Source organism: Artibeus jamaicensis, unplaced genomic scaffold (genome assembly GCF_021234435.1).
Source record: "Artibeus jamaicensis isolate MK-2021 breed Jamaican fruit bat unplaced genomic scaffold, CSHL_Jam_final contig_603, whole genome shotgun sequence".
Classification (NCBI taxonomy): Eukaryota; Metazoa; Chordata; class Mammalia; order Chiroptera; family Phyllostomidae; genus Artibeus; species Artibeus jamaicensis.
Genome location: NW_026521904.1, coordinates 1,451,423 through 1,473,898, shown reverse-complemented (window position 1 = coordinate 1,473,898; position 22,476 = coordinate 1,451,423). Strand labels below are relative to the sequence as shown.

At 38.6% G+C, this 22,476-nt stretch overlaps 2 long non-coding RNA genes across 2 annotated transcripts; one reads left to right on the top strand and one right to left on the bottom strand.

Moving 5' to 3' along the window:
* Positions 1 to 2,561: 2,561 nt before the first annotated feature.
* LOC119056665 (uncharacterized) lies at positions 2,562 to 4,109 on the top strand. The gene is made up of 3 exons (XR_005083921.2): positions 2,562 to 2,638; positions 2,918 to 3,134; positions 3,849 to 4,109. It is a non-coding gene; the product is annotated as an uncharacterized LOC119056665 (long non-coding RNA).
* A 10,932-nt stretch (positions 4,110 to 15,041) lies between these two features.
* On the bottom strand, positions 15,042 to 21,875 carry LOC128628232 (uncharacterized). Its single transcript, XR_008392557.1, has 3 exons — positions 21,783 to 21,875; positions 15,861 to 16,000; positions 15,042 to 15,728 (listed from the first exon to the last, which is right to left on the bottom strand). It is a non-coding gene; the product is annotated as an uncharacterized LOC128628232 (long non-coding RNA).
* Positions 21,876 to 22,476: the final 601 nt, after the last annotated feature.

Here is a 22,476-nt window from a genome sequence, read left to right as displayed (position 1 = left end):
CCTTTGCCTCCCAGCAACCTAGGCAGAACAATACTGGAAGTGGAACTGGCACTCTGACAAGGGAGAGAGCCGTTGGAAAGAAAACTTTACTCATCAAGAAGGGGGCACGCATCTTAAAAATATCTGTGGGAAGGTGTTTGCTAGATCATCTGCTTCTTCGGATGTGGAACTTTCAACAATAATGGTTTCCACTTCGACGAAGGTGGGCAAGAAGAGCATTCTTGGGCTGGATGAACGAGCAGATATGAAGAATTATAGACCTCAATAACTTAGCCTTGAATAAAATTCAAGATTTTCTCCTTTATTCATGTTCTTTCTTTCCTTCTGAAAGCCCCGTTGCAGGAATTCAAAGGGCCGAGCTCTGCCATCAGCTGTGAGTCATGACTCCCACTGAAGCCAAGGAGCTCATATGTATGTATTCAGAGGAAGTATTGGGCCTCGGGGACTCAGATTAAATAACAACAGCCCAGTCGTTTGTTTGCTTATTTGCTTAAACCTTTATAAAAGAAGCAAGAGGCCTGCTGTACCTGAATGTCTTTTTATAATCATTTTAAAAATACACAGTAGAATTTAAATTCCCACAGTAGATCTCCTGCATTATGGCACAAATAATAACATTCTATCTTACCCCATGCCCCAGGTCCAGGAGGGGGTCAGAGGAAAAGAGGCAGGAATGAATTTCTAACGTGCCAGCCTTTCACTGAGAAAGTTCTGTTTGTATCCCCAGGGAACTCGGCACCAGGGACTGAAATCAGTGTTCCCTGTAAACGGCATGAAATACCTAAACAGCTTTTATTTTTCAGAGCTAGATGGCTGAAGGTAACAAGGGCCACTCCACTGGCTTTGGGAGAAACAAAAGTATACAAGCTAGAATTCCACCCCTGGACTTCTCTCTTGTAGCCTCCCCTCCTAGTTCATAAACCCCTTTCTCCTCCTCTCAGGGGTTCTCCTCCCACAAACAAATTAAAAACATATCCAGTGTAAGTTCTCTTTGCCATCCCTCTCCCAGAGGGTTTTTCCCCTCAGTACCAACCCACTGTACTTTATTTAGTCAAGGCAATAACTATATCACATATTTTTTTAAAACAGGATTATTTTTCTAACTTCTAAAATGTTAAAAACTTTATACTCTGACATTCCTGCTATAATGCATTTTTATTTTTAAAAAGCCTTTCATTTACTTTTCTTGGGTTTAAAGATGTTATACGCCAACTATTATAAAACTAAAAAAACAGAGATAAATAAATAAAGCAAAAAGTGAAAGATCCTCCAATTAAAATTTCCAGAGGCAACCACAGTTAACCGTTCCCACTGAATTTATATTTAAATTCTTAAATGTGAACTGGAATATTGAAGGAGCTGGCCAGATAGTATACCCTGTTGTCTCTCTTCCAGACCTTTCTGAGTTCCCCATTCCCCAGAGAGGTTTCTAGGGGCAGACAGGCGTGTCTAGACACCTCTGGCTTTTTCTAATATCAGCCCTGGAATGTGGCACCTTCTCTGCCCAAGTTCGGATCTACCTGCTGGCAAATTCCTTCCCTGCGGCTTGCCCTTGTCCTTCACTTTACTGCCTGAACATAAGTGAAACCATCTTCCCGTGCTTCTCAACTCTAACTATTCCAAGGTGCCCAAATGCCAGGATTCAGAGTTTATTCTCACTGTGTCCACTATCTAGCCTTTTTTTTCTTGTCCTGAAACTTGACCCTTGGGCACATATGGCAAAATTAGGCCTGTTTGTTTGTGTGTGTGAACAAGATTAAACTAAACTGATACCTAACAGGCAAACAAAACTGTGTAACAGGGACATCACTAGACAACTAAGGAAAAAACAAAACTTACTAGGATTATGTAATAGTACTTCTAATGATATCATCTATGGAGATAGTTATTTTCTATATCTAAATTCTAAGGTATACAATACTGATTAACCGTATTATTCGATGTTTTATCATTCATTCACTTAACAAGCAAATAATAAGCACATGTTTATTGCCCTAATGAATTTTAATTTTGTGCTAAATATTGTTATTACACACATATTATTGTTTTATAAGTTAATGCCTCCCCCCTTCTAAAATGTCATCTACATTCTTTAGAATGATTACTGCTTCAAACACACTTTCCAACCTAAGGGCCAGCATGAACTGCCATATTTAATGTGACCCCACACACTTGACCATTATTGGTGGGTCCAGTAATAGGCACTAGATCCAATCTAAGCCAGAAAGATTCCTTCTGTGGGAATTTTTGAATGAGAACTGACAGCCAGTCTGTTTTTGTCCTGAGAAGCCAGCTGTGGGAATGGGACCTGAAACCCAGTAGCTACTGGCTACTTTTTCTCCCACCCATGGAACTGTGGTTCTCAACTTGGGCTGCACAGTAGGATCACAGCTGGAATCTAAAAAAGTGCTTTGGTCCCAATCCCCAGAAACTCTAATTGATTTGGCCAGGGCTGAGACCCAGGTGTCAATATCTCTTTAAAACTCCCCGGGGCGGGGGGTTAGAATGTGCAGCTGGAGATAAGAACCACTGAGCTGGAAAAAAGAGTTTACAGTGAGGAGGAGCAGAGTCACCAGCAGCAGTGGTGCCAGAAGAAACACACAGACACACACCGGCGGCAGACAAAGCCCTGTTTTAGGTATTCCGCAGACCGAATCGCTCCCTAGATTTTCTTTCTCACTATTCTGTTGACAAATTCTTTTTTCAATTACCTGAGATATTCCAGTGTCTTTCTGATAAATCCTCCTTTTATCCTGTTAATTTAAGTTGCATTTGTGTGATTTGCAAACAAGGAAGTCCAAACTAGATTTCCGTTTTTGTCCTCTAGCTTAATAGATTTTTACACTTGTATAATAGTTTCCCTCCATTCTGTTCTCGTTCACTAATTTACTACACAATAATCCCCACAATATTCCAGGTTCTGTGCTACTTACCAGGAATACTGACACGAAGAAACTTTGGAGTCCCTTTATTAGAGCAGCTTCCACTCCATTGAGATAAATGACATGGAGAAAGAGCGATAAACGTTATGAAGAAGTATTGACTAGTTACCGCGAGAGCACTGAGGAAAACTGTGGTGTGGTGAAATCGTGGAAGCCTTCACAGAGCAGGTGGCCCTGCTGTTGCCTCTGGAGGTATGTACTGGTGTCACCTGGTAGACAGTGAAGTGTCCACATGAGGAATTCCATAGCCAAAGGCTCAGAGTTATAAGAGACTAAGGCATTTGGGGGCATTAAAGTATTTTTGTTATGGCTGGGACTTAAAGTTCATGCTGGGGATTGGAGGAGGGCAGAGAAGGGGGTGGCGCATGGACACCTGCATTTTGTCCTGTGGCTACTGCAGAAACTTTGGCACGGTTTAGAGAGAGCAGTGCTGTAAACAGATTTGCTGCTGAACAAGATCTCTCTGGGTAAGTGATTGTGCAGAGACCAGACTAACAGGAAGGAATCAAGTGAGGAAGACACTGCAACTGCCCAGGAGAGAAATGACGAGATCCTGACCTAAGATGTTGATAATGAGAACCTAGAAAAAACATTTTAGAAGGTAGATTTCCCTGGCTGGGAAACTAGTTGATATCTATTAAAGAGAGTGTATATATGTGGGCAGTAATGAGAGAGAAAGATGAGTTTAGTCTTAATGAGAAGTAAGCCTAAAGGATGCTTACATATAAGGAACATGGGGGGCATGTAGGTAAAAGAAAAACTGCTTGCAAAGGGAAAGGAGAATAAGGTACACAGCTAGAAAAGCATGGTGTTATGGAAATTAATAACGTCTCTAATGACTTCTGTACTGGGTTTAAATAGAATGTAATTATCCACCAACTATGGTTTCTTTTTTTCCGCCCTAAGATCTATCTTGTTTCCACTCTGAGACTAATCAGGGGTCTGACTATACAACCAAAAGCCACTGTCCTTCCCTGAGCCTCCTCCCACAGCCCAGCTCCGAGAAGGCCAGCTTTATCCCCAGTCTGATAGTCTGGCAGACCAGGAAACTGGAGAGAGATGGAGAGATGGAGCGACTCCATCTCTCAGTAAGCGACTAGATGTCTGGTGTTAACCGGCTTAGCTCTGATGACAGTGGGACAAAATCCAGGCCAGCTCTGGGCCTGTTGGCAGGTAAACTGGAGGTAAGGCTTCCCTAAGAAGGTCTGAGGGACTCTAGTAGGGAACAATTGAAGTGGGTGAAGGTAACTTTGGTTGAAACTTTTTTATGCAATTACAATGTGGGAACTTGATATTCATAAGGTAAGATTTTTTTCTTTATTATTTTCTTTGTTTTCTCTAGGTCCTTTACTTTAGCAAAAGGTTCTTATTTAGATTTTAACTCCTGACTAATCAAATCTCCTACTATAGAGTCTGCATACATAAAATTTCATATTCATATACATACGATTATGACTCTTACAAACCAGAGGTAGGGACACTATAAAGTGTCATGGGTATGGGGGTGACATAGGCAGTAGGACTGGGGGGAGTCTGGTGAGGGAGTTTTTTCTCCTTTAAATAGATTTCCACCATAGCTCCTTATTATATTTAGCGTAAAATTCAAAACCTTTTACCCAGACCATGAGGCCTACATGCCCTGCCCCCACCTCATATTATCCCCTTCCCCTCCTGGACTAGTTTCTAGTTACTCTGACCTTTCTTTCTTTCTTTCTTTCTTTCCTTTTTCCTCATTGAGCAAACTAAGTGATGGTGCCCAGTATACACAATTTCAATAATATACATATTTAAAAATTAATGGCATACTGGATTTAAGTCAGGGCTTAAAATATGAGATAAGATAGAAAGTAATTTCTTAGGAATAATGAAGAAGAAAGAGAAGTTGGAAGGAAGGAAGCAGGAAGTCCTAGGAGTCTAGCCTGGAGGCTGGAAGAAGCTGCTGTTGAAACACCACCTTCTCTGACCCAGCAGTTTTTCAGAACGTGCCTCTAGCATCCAATGGGCAGTCAGAATTTTTCTCCCTGGGAAATGGGAACTGTAAAGGCAAAGAGAAGAGTTGAGAACATTCGAAAGAAGAACTTAAATGAGAGTAAATCCTGAATGAACTAATCTCTTATGCACTCTAAAATACCTTAATTATAAGGGAAGTTAAGGGGTAAAAGGGGGAGGGATTTGGAGGAACAAATAGGAAGGACACAGGGACGAGAACTAAGGGGAGTGGAAATGGGAGGGAGGTGGGGAGCAAGGGGCAAGGGAGGCTGGGATGGGAGAAATAGACAAAAAAACTGTACTTGAAAAATAAATAAAATTTTTAAAAATTTTTAAAAAACTCAAAAAAAATAATAAAGGGCCGGACATCATCTTTTAATAGGCAAATCAGATAGAAGAAACTACCTCACTTGGAAATTAAAATAATTCTTAAACAGCTTCATGTCCTTTTATCTTCTTAAACACTGGTATATTTGGCCCTAAATGGAAAATGCAATATACTTTAGATCAATAGTCTCCAAACTGTTTCATTATGTAGCAAACTTGTACAGTGCTAAATTTCCTATATCCCAATTAAATTCCAATATTCATTGTATGCCTACTTTGTGCCATACAAGGCACTGGCAAAACTAGTGAGTGAGTATAAGTGTGCGTGTGCGGAAGGGGATAGTTCTGGCAGAAAGGGCAGAGGGAATGGCAAAAGTAAGAGCCAAAAAGGAAATGAAGACTTTTAATTAGACTGAATTTTTAATCCACTCTAACCAGCTGAAAAAAGAGAGCAGGGTAATATCTGGTACACAGATTCATTAGTTCTGCCAGGTCAGATGTCATAGATATTTGGAATACTGATTTTTGAGGAAGAAGACATGGGGTAAGGGGATTCAGGATAAGTAATATTTCTTAATGGTAGTGCATAGGTATAGAAAAGAGAGCAACATCAGAATTAGTGAGAAAAGCCTGGTTTTCAATGACGCATCAATAAAAGCTGAAGGACAGATAATCATTGAAGAGAGGAAGGGAAAGGTTTCTATATTCTCATCCTTGTTGCACTTGAATTTGTCCACCAGGCCTCCACCCGTCTTCCTCTCCTTCTCCTTTTCCTTCTTCTTCACCTCCTTCTTCTCCTTCTTCCTCTTCATCTTCTTCTTTTTAAATCAATATCTTACTTTTCTTGAGAAACCATCTCTATTTCATTATGTTTGGTTTTGGTGGGACTACTAGTTTTAAAGGATCCTGACTTCACCAAGAAGTAAGCACATGCCATAGGCTAATACTGTGAGCAGGGTGATAGAAAGTTGGAAAATGCATAGAGCTGATTCTTCTCAGTGCTCTGAAGAGTATTACCACAAGATTCTGCTCCACTAAACTCTCTTTCTCCAGAGTGTTGGATTGCTGTTCTTTTTAAACCTTTCCTTCTAGTTATTTACTTTTTAATTTTTACATATTTGTTTATTGACTTTACTTGGGCAAAGTTGGTTTTCTGTATTTGCAAACTAAGGATTCCAGGAAAAACATTCTTGGACATTACTTATCGATTACTCAACACCATCATAGCTAGCTTATGAATTCATTTTTATTTTTTAAGTAAACCAGAGTCTTTTCTCACTCTCCAAAGCTTTGGAATTTGAGCAATATTTAAATTTAATTTTCTTGTACCATGCCAATTGCAGTGCAGAATGAGAAATGGTGTAAGATTCTGAATAACATACCATACCAGAGAAAGGCATGGGCAGGGTCCCAGGGATATGCTAAAAATAATCTAATTTAAGTGTAGGATTTCTTTTGATAATTGAGGGGATGCCTATAAAGGGGAAAAAGGTAAAATAAAGATAACAATCAACCAAGAAAATTAATATTACTAATCCATAATAACTTATGAAAAGAGATAATTTAAACAAACTTAGGTGTTATTATTGCATTATGATTACATAAAATATTCTTTTCTGTTTTTTGGTGTGTACTATTGTATTTAGGATGAAATAACATGACATAAGGATTCTCTTTGAAAACGCACCAACAGGATTTCTGGTCAAGATGGTGGCGTAAGTAAAAACATTGCTCGCCTCCTTACACAACCTTACAAAATTACAAGTAAAATATAGAACAACCATCACTCAGAACCATCAGAAATCTAGTTGAATGGAAGTCTGACAACTATAGAATTAAATAAACCACATCCATCCAGACTGGTAGGAGGGGCAGAGACACTGAATGGGCTGGTCCCACATCCACATGTGGAGGAGGGATATCTTTCAAACAAAGAGTCCCAGCCTCATATAAGGACCCCCAAGCTCAGGATTCCAGCACCAGGAAGATAAATCCCCATAACTTATGGCTGCAAAAACCAGTGGGGATTGAATTAGTGGAAGAAACTTCTGGAGTTCCAAGAAGTTCCCCATAAAGAATCCATAAACAGACTTACTCAGACTCACTCCCTCTGAGTAGCAGCTTGAAAGGCACCAGTGGCATATAGAGAGGAACTGAAGTATCTGGCATGAAGGTGGAAGCTGGGGGACAGTTTTCTCTGAGACAGAAAGATGGGCAAGAAGCCATTGTCCCTTTGCTGAGCCCTCCCTCCACAGAGCCACAGAGCTGGCAGGCTGGTGCCATATCTGACACCATTAGATAACACCATGTTATCCATTAACCTGGGTAACACTGCTTGCACCGCCCTGGAGATCCTAAGACTTGTTCTACACAACTAACAGGCCCACCAAAACTGTTAAGCCTGACTTTTCCATATGAATGGCTGGTCTTGGCTCATGCTGCACATCTTCCTAAATCCTATCAAACAACCAAAGGCAGGCTTCAACAAACCCCCAACCCCCATAATTCTTGCTGAACAATACAGGCCCAGACCTAGCAGCAGCTAGCTTAGATTCACAGTTTGGCTTTGCCTGGGAATCTCCAAGCCCAAGTATTTCAGATTGTTTTATTGTTCATGAAGAGTGGCCCCAGGCCCCACAGGTGAGGGCTGACATTGGCCTGCACTACCCAGGAAACCCCAGAGCCTGTGCACCCAGTGGACAACTAAAGACCATGTTGCAGCACCGCCACCCCGATCCTGCATAACTGATCCTCCATGGAAGGCAGAGATCGGTGGTTAGTGATCACAGCCAGTCCTTGCAGGTGATTGGTCTGGGTAAATTCCTACCATTGACCTGCCAACAGCAATCAAGGCTCAACTACAAGGAGATGGTGTGCATATGCCACAAAAGGGAGGTCCCCAAGTATCCAGCCCGGGTGATAGGGGAGGCTGTGCCACTGAATGCTATAGAACACCTACCACATTGGACCACACTACCAAGACAGGGAGTCATAGCACCACTACTTGATACATAGAAACAAAGAGAGAGGCTGCCATAATGAGGAGACAAAGAAACTGGTTCAAATGAAAGAACAGATCAGAACTCCAAAGAAAATAACTAAAAAAAAAATAAAGATAAGCAATCTATCAGATGTAGAGTTTAAAACACTGGTTATAAGGATGGAGTGATGACCTCAACAGCATAAAAAAGATCTAGTTAGAAATAAAGGATACACTAATTAAAATACAGAATCATTTACAGGGAAACAACAGTAGAGTGGATGAAGCCAAGATTTAAATCAATGATTTGGAACATAAGGAAGCCAAAAAAAAAAAAAAAAAAAAACCAACCAGAACATCAAGAAAAAAAAAGAATCCAAAAAAATGAGGATAGGGTGAGCTGTCTCTGGGACAACTTCAAGCATTCCAACAATCACATCATGAGATGATAGAAGGAGAAGAGCAAGAAGTTAGAAATCTATTTGAAAATTAATAAGAGAAAACTTCCCTAATTTGGTGAATAAAATAGACATTCAAGTCCAGGAAGCACAGAGTCCCAAGAAGGATGGGAGCATAGAGCCCACCCAAGACATATCATAATTAAAATGCTAAAGCTTAAAGGTAAAGAGAGAATCTTAAAAACAGCAAAAGAAAAGAAGTGAGTTACCTACAGGGGAGTTCACATAAGACTGTCAGCTGATTTCTCAAAAGAAACTTTGCAGGCTAGAAGGGATTGGCAAGAAACATTCAAAGTCATGAAAAGTAGGGCCCTACAGCCAAGATCACTCTACCCAGCAAAGCTATCATTTAAAATTGAAGGGCAGGTAAAGAGCTTCCCAGACAAGAAACAAACTAAAGGAGTTCATCATCTCCAAACCATTATAATATAAAATGTAAAGGGACTTATTGAGGAAAAAGAAGACCAAAATTATGAACAATAAAATGGTAATAAATACATGTTTATCAACAATTGAATGTAAAAAACAAACTAAGCAAACAAGAACAGAGACAGAATCATGGATATGGAGAGGGTTTTGATGGTTGCCTGAGGAGAAGGGAGTGTGGGAGAATAGATGAAGAGGTGAGGGGATTAAGTAAAAATATGTAGTTATAGAATTTCTATGGGATGTAAAGTGCAGCATAGAAAATGAAGTAGCAGAAGAACTTACACTCATGAACCATGGACATGAACAATGGCGTGGGGATGCCTTGAGGGAGTAGGAGTTCCTGGGTAGAGGGAAGCAGAGCGGGACAAATTGGGACAATTGTAGTAGCATAATCAATAAAGTATAATTTTGAAAAATACACCAGCAGGCCCTGGCCAAGTAGTACATTTGATTAGAGCATTGTCCCAACACACCAAGTTTGAGGGTTCAATCTGCTGTCAGGGCACATAAAAAAAGCAACCAATAAACGCACCACTAAGTGGAATAGCAAATTAAAGTTTCTCTCTCTTGCTCCCTTTCTCTCTCTAAAAAATTAATAAATAAAATAATAAAAAATACACTAGCAATAAAAATAACATCAAAGAAATTATGAAATCTAAAACAAGGGTAGTATACATGTTGATGACTTCCTGGAGGGTCCCTTAGAGTAGTAACATTCTCCCTACTTTTGTGTATGGTTGGGAACATCCAAAATAAAAGAAGTTTACAAATGCTAAGTGAAACACCTTTAAGAAGTTAATTCTTCTGTGTTTGTGTATTCTCACACTGACATTTAGATCCTTTCATCGTTTTTAAAAACCTCTTGGGAATTGTGTCTTTTGGTATTGGAGTTCATCCCATCACCATTTATAAAAGTTTTGCTTAGAATCTCTGACTTCCAGTCAAGATGGAGGTGTAGGTAGATACACTCTACCTCCTTGCACAACCAAAAGAAGGACAACAAATTTAAAAATAGAAAATAACTGCCCTGGCTGGTGTGGCTCAGTGGATTGAGTGCTGGCCTGCAACCCAAAAGGTCACTGGTTCAATTTTCAGTCAGGGCACCTGCCTGGGTTTCAGGCCAAGTCTCTGACTGGGGGTGTGCAAGAGGCAACAGATCTATGTATCTCTTGCACATTGATGGTTTTCTTCCTCTCTTTCTCGCTCTCTTTCCCTCTCTCTGAAAATAAATAAATACATCTTTAAAAAATGAAAATAAAAAGAGAAAATAACCAGAACTACCATAAAACCAAACTCTATGGAAGTCTGCCAATCAAGGAATTAAAAAATAAATGTTCATCCAGATCTGTAGGAGAGGTGGAGACAGGCAGAAGGGGTGGAGAGGACCTGAGGCAAGGTGGCAGCTGGAGGAACCGGGGCAGGCAGGCTGGTGGATGGTAGACTTGGAGGTCCCACATTCGCATGCAGATAAACTGTGAGGAACAAATGGGGAGTGAGATACACTGCACAACCCAGGGTTCCAGTGCAGGGAAATAAAGCCACAAAACCTCTGACTGAAAAAAAAAAAACTTGTGGAGATTGCAGCAGCAGGAAAAACTGTCAGCTTCACAGGAGAGTTTGTTGGAGAGACCCACAGGGTCCTAGAATGTACATAAACCCAGCCACCTGGGAATCAGCACCATAAGGGCCCAATTTGCTTGTGAGTAGCAGAGGAAGTGACTAAAACACAGCCAAGAGCTGAACAAGTGGTATTGTTCTTTTTCTGACCCCTCACCCACATACAGCGTCACAACACAATGATGCTTGGGTGAATACCCAAGGCTGGCCCCTTACTATGTAACAGGTGCACCAAGACAAAAAAAATTGACCAAATGAAGGAACAGATTAAAGCTCCAGAAAATAATATAACTAAGCAATAAAGAGATAGTAAACCTATAAGATGTAGAGTTCAAAACACTGGTAATCAGGATGCTCACAGAAATGGTTGATTATAGTCACAAAATAGAGGAAAAAGTGAAGGCTATGAAAAGTGAAATAAAGGAAAATGTACAGGAAACCAACAGTGATGGGAAGGAAACCAGGACTCAAATCAATGGTTTGGAGCAGAAGGAAGAAAGAAACATTCAACCAGAACAGAATAAAGAAACAAGAATTCAAAAAAACAAGGAGAGTCTTAGGAACCTTCGGGACAACATTAAATATTCCAACATCCAAATCATAGGGGTGCCAGAAGGAGAAGAGGAAGAGCAAGAAATAGAAAACTTATTTGATAATATAATGAAGGAGAACTTCCCTAATCTGGCAAAAGAAATAGACTTTCAGGAAGTCCAAGAAGCTCAGAGAGTTCTAAAGAAGTTGGATCCCAGGAAACACACACCAAGGCACATCATAATTACATTACCCAAGATTAAAGAGAAGAAGACAATTTTAAAAGCAGCGAGACGAAAGGAAAGTTATCTACAAAGGAGTTCCCATAAGGCTATCAGCTGATTTCTCAAAAAAACTTACAGACAAGAAGAGAATGGAAAGAGGTATTCGAAGTCATGAAAGGCAAGGACCTGCATCCAAGATGACTCAATCCAGCAAAGCTATTATTTATTTATTTACTTACTTACTTATATTACATACATTTGAATTTTATTGTTGTTCAAATACAGTTTTTCCCCCATCTCTCCCCACTACCCCTGCCATCCCCATCTTCCTTCACTGTTTCTATCCCTGCCTTGTTTTTGTCCATGTGTCCTTTATAGATGTTTCTGTAAACCATCCCCCTCACTGCCGCATTATCCCTCTGGTTACTGTCAGTTTCTTCTTAATTTCAATGTCTTCAGTTATATTTTGCTTGTTTGTTTGTTTTTTGATTAGGTTCCAGTTAAAGGTGAGATGATATGGTATTTGTCCATCACCACCCTACTTATTTCACTTAGCATAATGCTCTCCAGTTCCATCCATGCTGTCTCAAAGGATAGGAGTTCCTTCTTTCTTTCTGCTGGGTGGAATTCTATTGTGTAAACATACCATAGTTTTTTGACCCATTCATTTACTAATGGGCACTTAGGTTGCTTCCAGCAATTGGCTATTGTGAATTGTGCTGCTATGAACATTGGGGTGCATAGGTTCTTTTGGATTGGCGTTTCAGGGTTCTTAGGATGTAATCCCAGCAGTGGAAGTGCCAGGTCAAAAGGCAGTTCCATTTTTAGTTTTCTGAGGAAATTCCATACTGTTTTCCATACTGGTTGTACCAGTCTGAAATTCCACCAACAATGCACTAGGGTTGTCTTTTCTCCATAACCTCTCCAATACTTGTTTGTTTGTTGCTTTGTTTATGGTGGCCATATTCACCGGTGTGAAGTAGTACCTCATTGTGGTTTTAATTTGCATCTCTCTGATGACTAACAATACTGAGAATCTTTTCATATGTTTCTGGGCCCTCTGTATGTCCTCCTTGAAGAATTGTCTGTTCAAGACCTTTGCCCACTTTTTAATTGGGTTGTTTGTCTTCCTAGAGTGGAGTCATGTGAGTTCTTTATATATTTTGGAGATCGAACCCTTGTCTGAGGTAACATTGGCAAATATGTTTTTCCATATAGTTGGTCTTTTCATTTTAGTGCTGTTTTCTTTAGCCATGCAGAGCTTTTTTATTTGATGAGATCCCATTTGTCTATTCTTTCCTTTATGTCCTTTGCTTCAGTGGACATATCGGTGAAAACATTACTGCATGGGATATCTGAAAGTTTCCTGCCTATGTTCTCCTGAAGTACTTTTATAGTGTCATGACTTACTTACATTTAAATCTTTTATCTACCTCAAATTTATTTTTGTGTATGGTATAAGTTGGTGATTAAGTTTCATTTTGTTTTTGTATGTAGCTGTCCAGCTCTCCCAATACAATTTGTTGAAGAGGCTATTTTTGCTCCATTTTACACTGCTTCCCCCTTTGCCAAATATTAATTGACCACAGAATCTTGAGTTTATTGCTCTCTGTTCTGTTCCATTGGTCCATGTGTCTGTTCTTATGTCAGTACCAGGCTGTTTTGATTACAGTGGCCTTGTAATACAGTTTGGTATTGGTTATTGTGATTCCTCCTACTTTGTTTTTCTTTCTCAAAACTGCTGCAGCTATTCAGGGTCATTTATGGTTCCATATAAATGTTTAAAGTGTTTGTTCTATATCTGTGAAATATGCCATTGGTACTTTAATAGGGATTGCATTGAATGTATAAATGCTTTGGATAGTATGGACATTTTGATGATGTTAATTCTTCCGATCCATGAACATGGTATATCCTTTTATTTGTTTGTGCCTTTTTAAATTTATTTTTTCATCATTGTGTAGTTTACTGAGTACAGGTCTTTTACCTCCTTGGTTAGATTTATTCCTAGGTATTTTGTTTTTCTTGTTGCTATATCAAATGGGATTTTTTTCCTGATTTCTGTTTCTGATATTTAATTGTTGGTATACAAAAATGGCTTTGATTTTGATTATTGACTTTGTATCCTGCTTATTTGCCAAATTCATTTATTAGGTCAAGCAGTTTTTTGGTGGAGTTTATAGGATTTTTCTATGTATACTATCATATCATCTATAAACAATGACAATTTTGTTTCCTCCTTTCCAATTTTGATGCCTTTTCTTTCCTTTTTTTTAGTTTTTTATTATTATTTTGGAAGGAGAGAGGGAGAGAAATATCAATGTATGGTTGCCTCTTGTGTGTCCCCTGCTGGGAACTGGCCTACAACCCAGGCATGTGCCCTGACTGGGAATCGAACCATGGTTGCTTGGTTCTCGGGCCCGTGCTCAATCCACTGAGCCACATCAGCCAGGGCTCTTTTCTTTTCTAATTGCTGTGGCTATAAGTTGTGATACTATGTTAAATAGAAGTGGTGAAAATGGGAAATCTTGTCTTGTTCCTGATCTTAGTGGGAAAGTTTTTAGTTTTTGCCCATTGAGTATAATTTTGGCTGTAGGTCTTTTGTATATGGCCTTTATTAGGTTTAGGAATGCTCCCTCTATTCCCACTTCAGAAAAGGCATTATTCAGAATGGAAAGATAGATAAAGTGCTTCCCAGGTAAGTTCAAGTTAAAGGAGTTCATCATCACCAAGCTCTTATTATATGAAATGTTAAAGGGACTTATTTAAGAAAAAGAAGATAAAAATACAAACAGTAAAATTAGAATAAACTCAGAACTGTCAACAACTGAACCTAAAAAAACAAAAACAGAACAAAAAACAAACTAAGCAAGTAACTAGAACAGGAACAAATTCACAGAAAAAGAGATCACATGGAGGGTTATCAGTAGGGAAGGAGAGGAGGGAATGGGGGGAAAGGTACAGGGAATAAATAGCATAAATGGTAGGTAGAAAATAGACAGTGGGAGGTTAAGAATAGTGTGGGAAATGAAGAAACCAAAGAACTTGTGTGTATGAACCACAGACATTAACTTAGGTGGGGGAATGATGGTGGGAGAGGGTGTGCAGGGCAGAGGAGAATAAAGGGGAGAAAAAAGTGGGACAGCTGTAATAATGCTATCAATAAAATACATTTTAAAAAGTTTTGCCATTTAGTGGTGAGCTATTGACAATAAATTATTAAGCTACTTATTTAACTTATTAAATAAGCTACTTATTTAAAATATATGTTCTTTTTACATGCACATCTATCCTGTTAGAAAACCAAATGGTAAGGATGCATAATGAAGAAGGAAAATCCTATGATTGGTTAACTTTATTTTTGTGCTCCTCCTTTTTAACTGCTAAAATAATATGCCAACAAAAGATATCTTACTAAATGTCCTTTAGGAAAAATATTACTTTCCAAATATTCACACCTACTCTAAAGATATAAAGTTACCAGATTACTTAACACTAATAGTCTTTGCTTTACCCTTGACGTTCAGGTATTTTTAAAAACCCAAAGTTAGCCTGGTAAAGTCCCATTTTATTTTTATTGCTCTTACTTTTTAATAGCAGCCAATCTTGGAGAACAAAGGTCACATAGAACAAAATGAGTCACTACCCAAACTATGAGAATGCTACTATGAATAATTATTGTACATAAATTAGACCATACTGTTTCAAATATAGCCCATCCCCTTTATTTCTGCAATGTTTACTACAATAATGAACAATTTGGCTAATCTGCCTGTAAACATTGATTTTGTTTTTCCTCCAATATTTTGTACTAATAAGAATTTCCCTTTAAAACATAGTTGGTTCTGCCTCATCAACCTCAGACTTTCATTTTAGAGTGAACCTTCTAATTATAAACCACCCAGTGACAGTCTGGACAAAAATGGCATTCTGGCTAATGCTCACCACAAAAGAATATGGATGCCTGAGTTTATACCAATGTACATCCTTCTCTAAAAAGGGGGGAACATGTAGCAGTTAGTTATGGCATCATTGCAGCAGCTAAAGCATTTGATACAGTCTTACTATTTCAGTATGCAGAGCCAAATGTAGGTGCTAACTATTTAGAGAGGAATGTATCATCTGTTAAAGATAGTCAGATAGTTTTATGAGAATTAATTTTCAGACACAATCAGATGTTGAAAAGTTCTGATGATCGGTGACACCAGTTGGCACTTTCTCAAACATTCTCCTAAAAGAAAAGAAGGAAGTTTGATAACATCAAGATCAGCTTCCCTTTTATAAAGTTTTCTTAAATCATAACTTCTTTTCCATAGGAACAAAAGCAGCATGGCCCTACTTGAAAAGTGGGACAAATACATACCAAGTAGAACGGAAAAGGATTTTGGTGAGTCCATTTCATGAGGTTCTTCTACTGGACTGCAGGGATGTTATGTGGATTTGTTCAGGAATTATTGAAAAAGCAACCAGAAAAATAATGTAGTAGTTTTTTTGGTATTTGGTCTGTGAATTAAGGAAAAGGTAATGTGTTAAAATATTTTTTAAAATGTTATTAACTCTACTCTACTCATGGGAGAAGCAAGCTATATAACTAGCTTATATTTGTTTTTTTCCCCTTTGTTTCCTAAAAAGATTTGCAGCAGCTAAAAGATTGGTAAGTAAGGGCATAGTTACTGTCAAAAGAGTCTCTGCAGTGCTTGGGAATCCATGAAAGGAGGATTTTCCATGCCTTTTCTTTTTGTTAGTATGTGGTTCTAGAATAGTAATTTTTTAAATGGTACAATAGAAAAAACTGGCCTTTGGCTGTCAGAGAGAATGCTTCAAGGGTATATTAGCAAGGAATATAGATCAGTGCCTTCTGCAAACTATATGGCCATTATGAAAGTTCTGCCATCATTCATTCCCTCCACCAGCACGATCTGATTCAACTTTCCTGTGGGTACTGGACCCAGGTGGGTGAGGACAGCACACAAAGCACAGAGAGGAGGGAATCTCTGTTTTCAGCACTGCACACATTTGTGCAGAAATGGATTAGAAATATAAGTGACTAATGCCCAGAAATTTTGTCAATGCACTTAAGGAGTGAATTTTAAGCAGCAAATACAAATAAGTAATCAATTCCCTTCTGACTGGGAACACCATCCATCTGAGAGACCAGAGGATGGATTGTTAATGATGTATATAACTAGGATAAATAAAAGAAGAGGATCTAGGCATGGCGAGGACAAAGAAATTTTTCTTAGGCATAGCAGGCTACAGATTTCACTGAGTAATGTAAAGGAGGATTCGAAAGCACAGCCAGAGCTGAACTACACAAAGAACATTTGCTCCTAACATACAACATACTATTTTTGATTTTATATATCCATTTGTAATTAAATAATCTATTTAGTAAATTATGTACCATTAATTTTATTATTCCTTCACCGCTATTTTAAGGTCCACAGTTAAAGAACTGTTTCTGCAATTGTGAAAGAGGGATCTCTAAATTGGGTAGTATTCTGAAGGATAGGCTACACACCCTAGTGTAGTTAGCATCACTAGATTATCCATCTTTTTAACTGTTAAAGGTCTACTTCTAATTCATAAGAAATCTCTTGAGGTTGTGATTACTCTCCAAACCAGCTCCCAAGGAATGTGAGGACGCTTCCGTCTTATTGTTATACCATCCAGAAGATGAGGTTTCCAGGGCTACAGGGGCAGGAAGAAAAAGTGCTCCTAAGAACCTTGACTGGAAGAGACAAACTTCAGTTCTTCTCAAACCTACTTGTTAGTACTAGTTACATGGCCCCAACCTAACCATACAAGAGGAAAATGTAAGAGGACCACATAATGTTTTATAAATACTATTGACCCTGCCACATCTGATTATTAAAAGTAAGATCCGCGCTAAGAATGGGCTAGACAAGGTAAGTACTCTTTCTTCTAGAAGTCTTTCTCAAACATTAGTGATTATAAAACAATGGGGGAGCTTGTTGAAAGGACAGATTCCCAGGCCCATGTGTCCAGTTTGGTTTAGCAGGGTTGAGGTAGAAGCAGTGCCATAATCAGGCTTATTGTACTACAGTATTGATATGTGTATTACATGGGGAACATGGGCAGAAGATTTTACACTTAATGTAAAAGTTGTCTTTAGGGGATTGGAATGTAAATTAAATAAGTAAGTGAAAATTCAAGAACAAATCATATGAAAAAGTCAGTGTCTTTTCAAGTTACCGCTTCTAATCCACAAGGGAGTTCGTTCTGTCCTACAGCCCTGGGGAGTTAGTTGGACAAATGTCCCAACAGCTCCTGGTAGGTTGAGAGACTATAGGTTGGGAATGCAGTACTGCTGAAACCTCTCTATGGAGAATCATGTTAAATCAGGGCTTTTGTCCAGACTACCTACTTTCTCCTCAAGTTTTCTCCTTTTGCCTATTGCTCTTGTACTTGACTCAGAGCAATAAAGGAAAACATTATGTTTGCTTCTCCTCTGAGGTCTAAAATAGGGTCTTTCCATGATTTCTTTTTCTCTCAGATTCTTACTGAGACTTCATGTTTATCAGTTGTTATTTTTTGGAGAAAAAAATAGAACGAAAAAAAACCCCAGATGATAACATGGCTAATTTTAAGTGTTAGGTATGCACAAAAACGTTTTGAGAATCAGGTTGTGGTATGCATTCTTACTTTACATCTGTCCCTGTTAATGTCTCAATGTGTCCCTTAACATCTCAGGAGCCCATGCTTTGCCGGGCTGTCACTGTTGTTTATTCAGCCTCTGCGCTTCAAAATCTACTGATAGATGACACTTAAGCAGCTTGATGCTTTACTTTCTGAAATCAGAGCCTTGAAGTTTTAATGAGACTTCCTTAAAGTACAGTACAATTGATTTGTTAGAATAGGGGCATATCTCTCAAAGACATCATAAAAGTACCACATTCGTATGTTAATTTTAGTTCAACAAATAGGAAAAATGATTATGAGTAATAGCGTTCAGCTTTCGGATAGTTCTTCTTTCCATGTTCAAAGTGCTTGACAAACATTAATTAAATCACTGGCAGTCAAATTAGATAAATATGTTCTCTGTATGTGTATCGCTATACCTTCCATGCACACAGCCTTCTAAATCACATCACTGCAGATCAAATATTTTTTTGCCATCTGAACTTGGTAGGCAGACACTGATTGCAAGTAGCAGATAATTACTGGAAGGGCTAATCACGAGGAGAGATTATGTAAGCTTTCTTTGTTTTTAAACAAAATCACGAATTTATCTTTGATAAAAGCTACTAGGTGATCCACAGAATAAAATGTTTCTGTCTCTAGGTCAGAAGGTAACAATGATGAAGCAAGTTCCCTCATATTACAGGGTTGGAGTAGCTAAACCCTAATTTAAAGAGATCATTTTATCAACAGAGAGAACATTTTACTTTTCCTGGCCTACTGATATTTTTGGCCTCTTTAGCACCTAAAACAAGAAGTCTGGCTCATCAGGCTAAATACGGTATTGATTTCAGCAATATGGTAGTTGCTCATTAATGCTAGGAATCCTTGGTCACTCACTACTCACTTGAGAAGCATTTGAGCCAGCAAATTAAACATAGTAAATTTCATGATTATTTTTAGAATAATTTACACTTCTTTTTCCTCTACTGAATTTAATGAAGCTTTCCAAAGTCTCCCAAGAGATTAACTTCTCCCGATGGTCCCCAAATGAAGTAAATTTCAAATAAAAAAGAGTGCTAATAGCATTCCAGTTTTCAATAACACCTAACAAATTAACACACTTTACCCACCTACATCAGATGATTGGAAGAAGACATGCACATGCATGTGTGGACACAACTTAGCCGGAGTTAGGCTTGATTTCTCTGAGCTGTGCAAGCTTCATAGTTACAAATGGGGAGGGGGAGGGATTCGAGTTTCTCCTTCCATTCTCACTGCCAAACTAGTCTAGTCTGTTTCCAGGTAAAGAAAATACTTGTTAATTGTCTTGCAATTGGTTGAACAAAAGAACATCTAGTTCAACTAAGTTGTCATGCAAATGTACCACTCAAAGTCATGGTTGTTCATGTGGATCTCTGAGACAGATCTGTTTCCCTTTTACAGAAATGCTAATCTGTATGTCTGTGAATCTAAAATTTGAGAGGTCCCTCTTACTTACTAATGTTAGAATTCAGTAAGATTATATGATATGCTCAGGGTAATACACATAGACCACATGGCTTAGCCTTGACAGGTGACAGTAATAGAATGAGAACTAACATAGTATACTACCTTAGCATTTCTACTGTTAGACTCTTTCATAACCCAGGAGTGGAATGAACTTCTGATTGCAATTAGAGCAGAGAGTCATTGATATGACTGATTTTTTGGGTCAGAACAACATACATGTCTTTTTGGTATAAGTTTGTTTTCCCTTCTGTGTGAAGACACACACTTAGACCTAGCTGGAAACATTTAAAAGGGCTTTAAAAATTTAATAGTATCCCAAATATAAATGGCCTTCAAAGGTAAATAAAATGTACATATGCTTTGTACATTTTTAGTTGTACTGATACAAAGTTCACTGCCTCCATTTTCACCCTACCTTATGGAAATTCTTCTCTGGGAGGACACACATGACATTTTCTTGTGAACTATACTAGCTTTTACTTACTGCTTATTCTACTTGACCTTTTTGCTGCATTTGATACTGTGGACTCTCCCCAACCAATACCGCCTACCACCCCTCATAAATACCCAATACTTGATCTCCTTGACATTTTTGTCTTCCTTGCTAACCTTTCCACTAACCTGGTCTAGCTCACATCATCTCCTGCTCAGATGATCACACAGGCCCGATCCTAATCTCTCCCTCCTCTAATCTAGAATGTTGGAGACTAATCCTCCAGTTATCCATACCTTGAACCTGACCTTAAAATCCCTTCTTATCTACAAGGATTTACCCCTCCTGTTTCATATCCTTTGCTCTCCTCCTTGCTCTTTACACTCCAGGGGAACTTGTCTTTTTCAGTCTCTAACACACTCAGCTTGACCTGTCCTTAGGGCTCTGTACTAGTTTACTCTCTGCCTGAACCCCTCTTCTCCAGATCATCTCATAAGTGGGTGTTTCTTTCATTCAAGTCATTGTTTAAATGTTCTTCAAAAAGGCATAACTTACTCGCCAGATAATCATTTTGAAACCCTCACATTTTATTTTCTTCAGAGCAATTATTACTATTTGACAGTGTGCATTTATTTGTTACTATCTTTCCCAAATGGAATGTATGTGCCGTGAAGAGCAGGAGCTTCTTATTTTACTGCTTCACCTCCAGAACCTAGAATGGTGATTAAAGATTCATGAAAAACACTATAGATTATATTATTTCCATTCCACTCAAACCTATTCCTCATTACTTCTGTATAATCACACTTTACAGGTTGTTCGCACTGTCTATGGAATTTATTCTCTCTGGTTTCAGGTACATTGACCATTTTTCTCCAACTGGATTATAAACTTCTGGAAGGCAGAGGTCCTTTTCACACCTTTCCAGCCCTTCAGGCCTAGCAGAGTGCTGAATAGCATTTGGTATTATTTAACAAACACTTACTGGTTTATTTCCAACTGTAACATTATATATTGCACACAGAACACTTTTACATTAGTAGGGCTGTAAAGGAAATAAAAATAGGTCGGCCATGAAACATCAGCATGAAGGCCCATGACAGAGTGAGGACTTTCTTTCTTACCTTCTAATTCAGTTTGAGTAGCAAACTAAAGGTTTCTGGAATGAGGATGTGAGGAATAGGAGGGTATACCTTGGGAAAATTTCTTGCTTTCTTCTCTAGCAATTGATAGGCTGTATATTTTGAGTGCTGATCATCTTCCCAAGCTAAGGTACTCAGGTCTATGGATACTTTTACTGAATTTTGCTACAATCCTGAAGTTATCTTGGACTTCTTACTCTTCTTTGATCCCTATATACACTCACCAAAGTCATCTTTTTCCTTAGTGGCATTTATATGCAACATTTCTTTTAAATTCTGACTTACTACTTCAGAACTGAACCATGTTATGTTCTCCTGTCTTGTCTTCACCCCTCTCCACCTGCCAAATGCAACTGGAATGATCTCCTGTTAAGTTCAGATGTCTCGGGCTAAAATTCAAGCCCTATGTTAACGGTTCTACCTTTTTGCTTTAAGTTTAGTTTTCTATTGTTTCTAAAATAAACATTGTTTTGCCCTTGCCTGGTGGCTTAGTTGGTTGGAGTGTCGTCCCATACACCAAATGACTGCAAGTTTGATTTACAGTCAGGGCACATACCTAGGTTGTGGGTTTGATCTTCAGTCAGGGTATGTACAGGAGGCAACCAACTGATGTTTCTCTCTTTCCCCCTTCCTTGCTCTCTAAACTCAAAAAAACATATCCTTGGGTGAGAAATAAAAAAAAATAAAATAAGTAAAATAAACCTTATTTTAATTCATATGCCCTCTTTCCCATTCTTAGCTTACTCATGTTCTTCTGAGTGCCTTTGTTCAGGCAATTTCCTTTACCTTTTTTCCTATCAACCAATCCAAATTGAACACTTTTTTTTTTGCCCACTTAAGAAATCTTCCCTTAATTTACATGGATAATTTCCAGTTTAAGAAAAAATCCAGTTGGATTTTAGCATTGATTCCTTGGTTATTAATGGTGAATTATTTATCATTTTGTTACATATTTTTCTCCCCAGTAAGATTCCTGACAATAGGGACTTTGTACTTCTTAAAATCATGCACAGTTCTTGGCACCTCCCAGGATAAAGGTGTTGGGTTGGGACGTGGCTCCAGAGGCCTGGCAAAAATTGCCTGGATTACGAAGATGAACCCTGACCAGGTTAGATGGAGCTTGTACAACACAAATCCTGGAAAACAGTGGGACAAAATGGCCTCTGACAGTGAAACCTTCCTAGTTAAATGCCAAGTTCAATTTCATACATAATTCAGCCCATGTAGGCGAAACTGCAAGGTCAAAGATC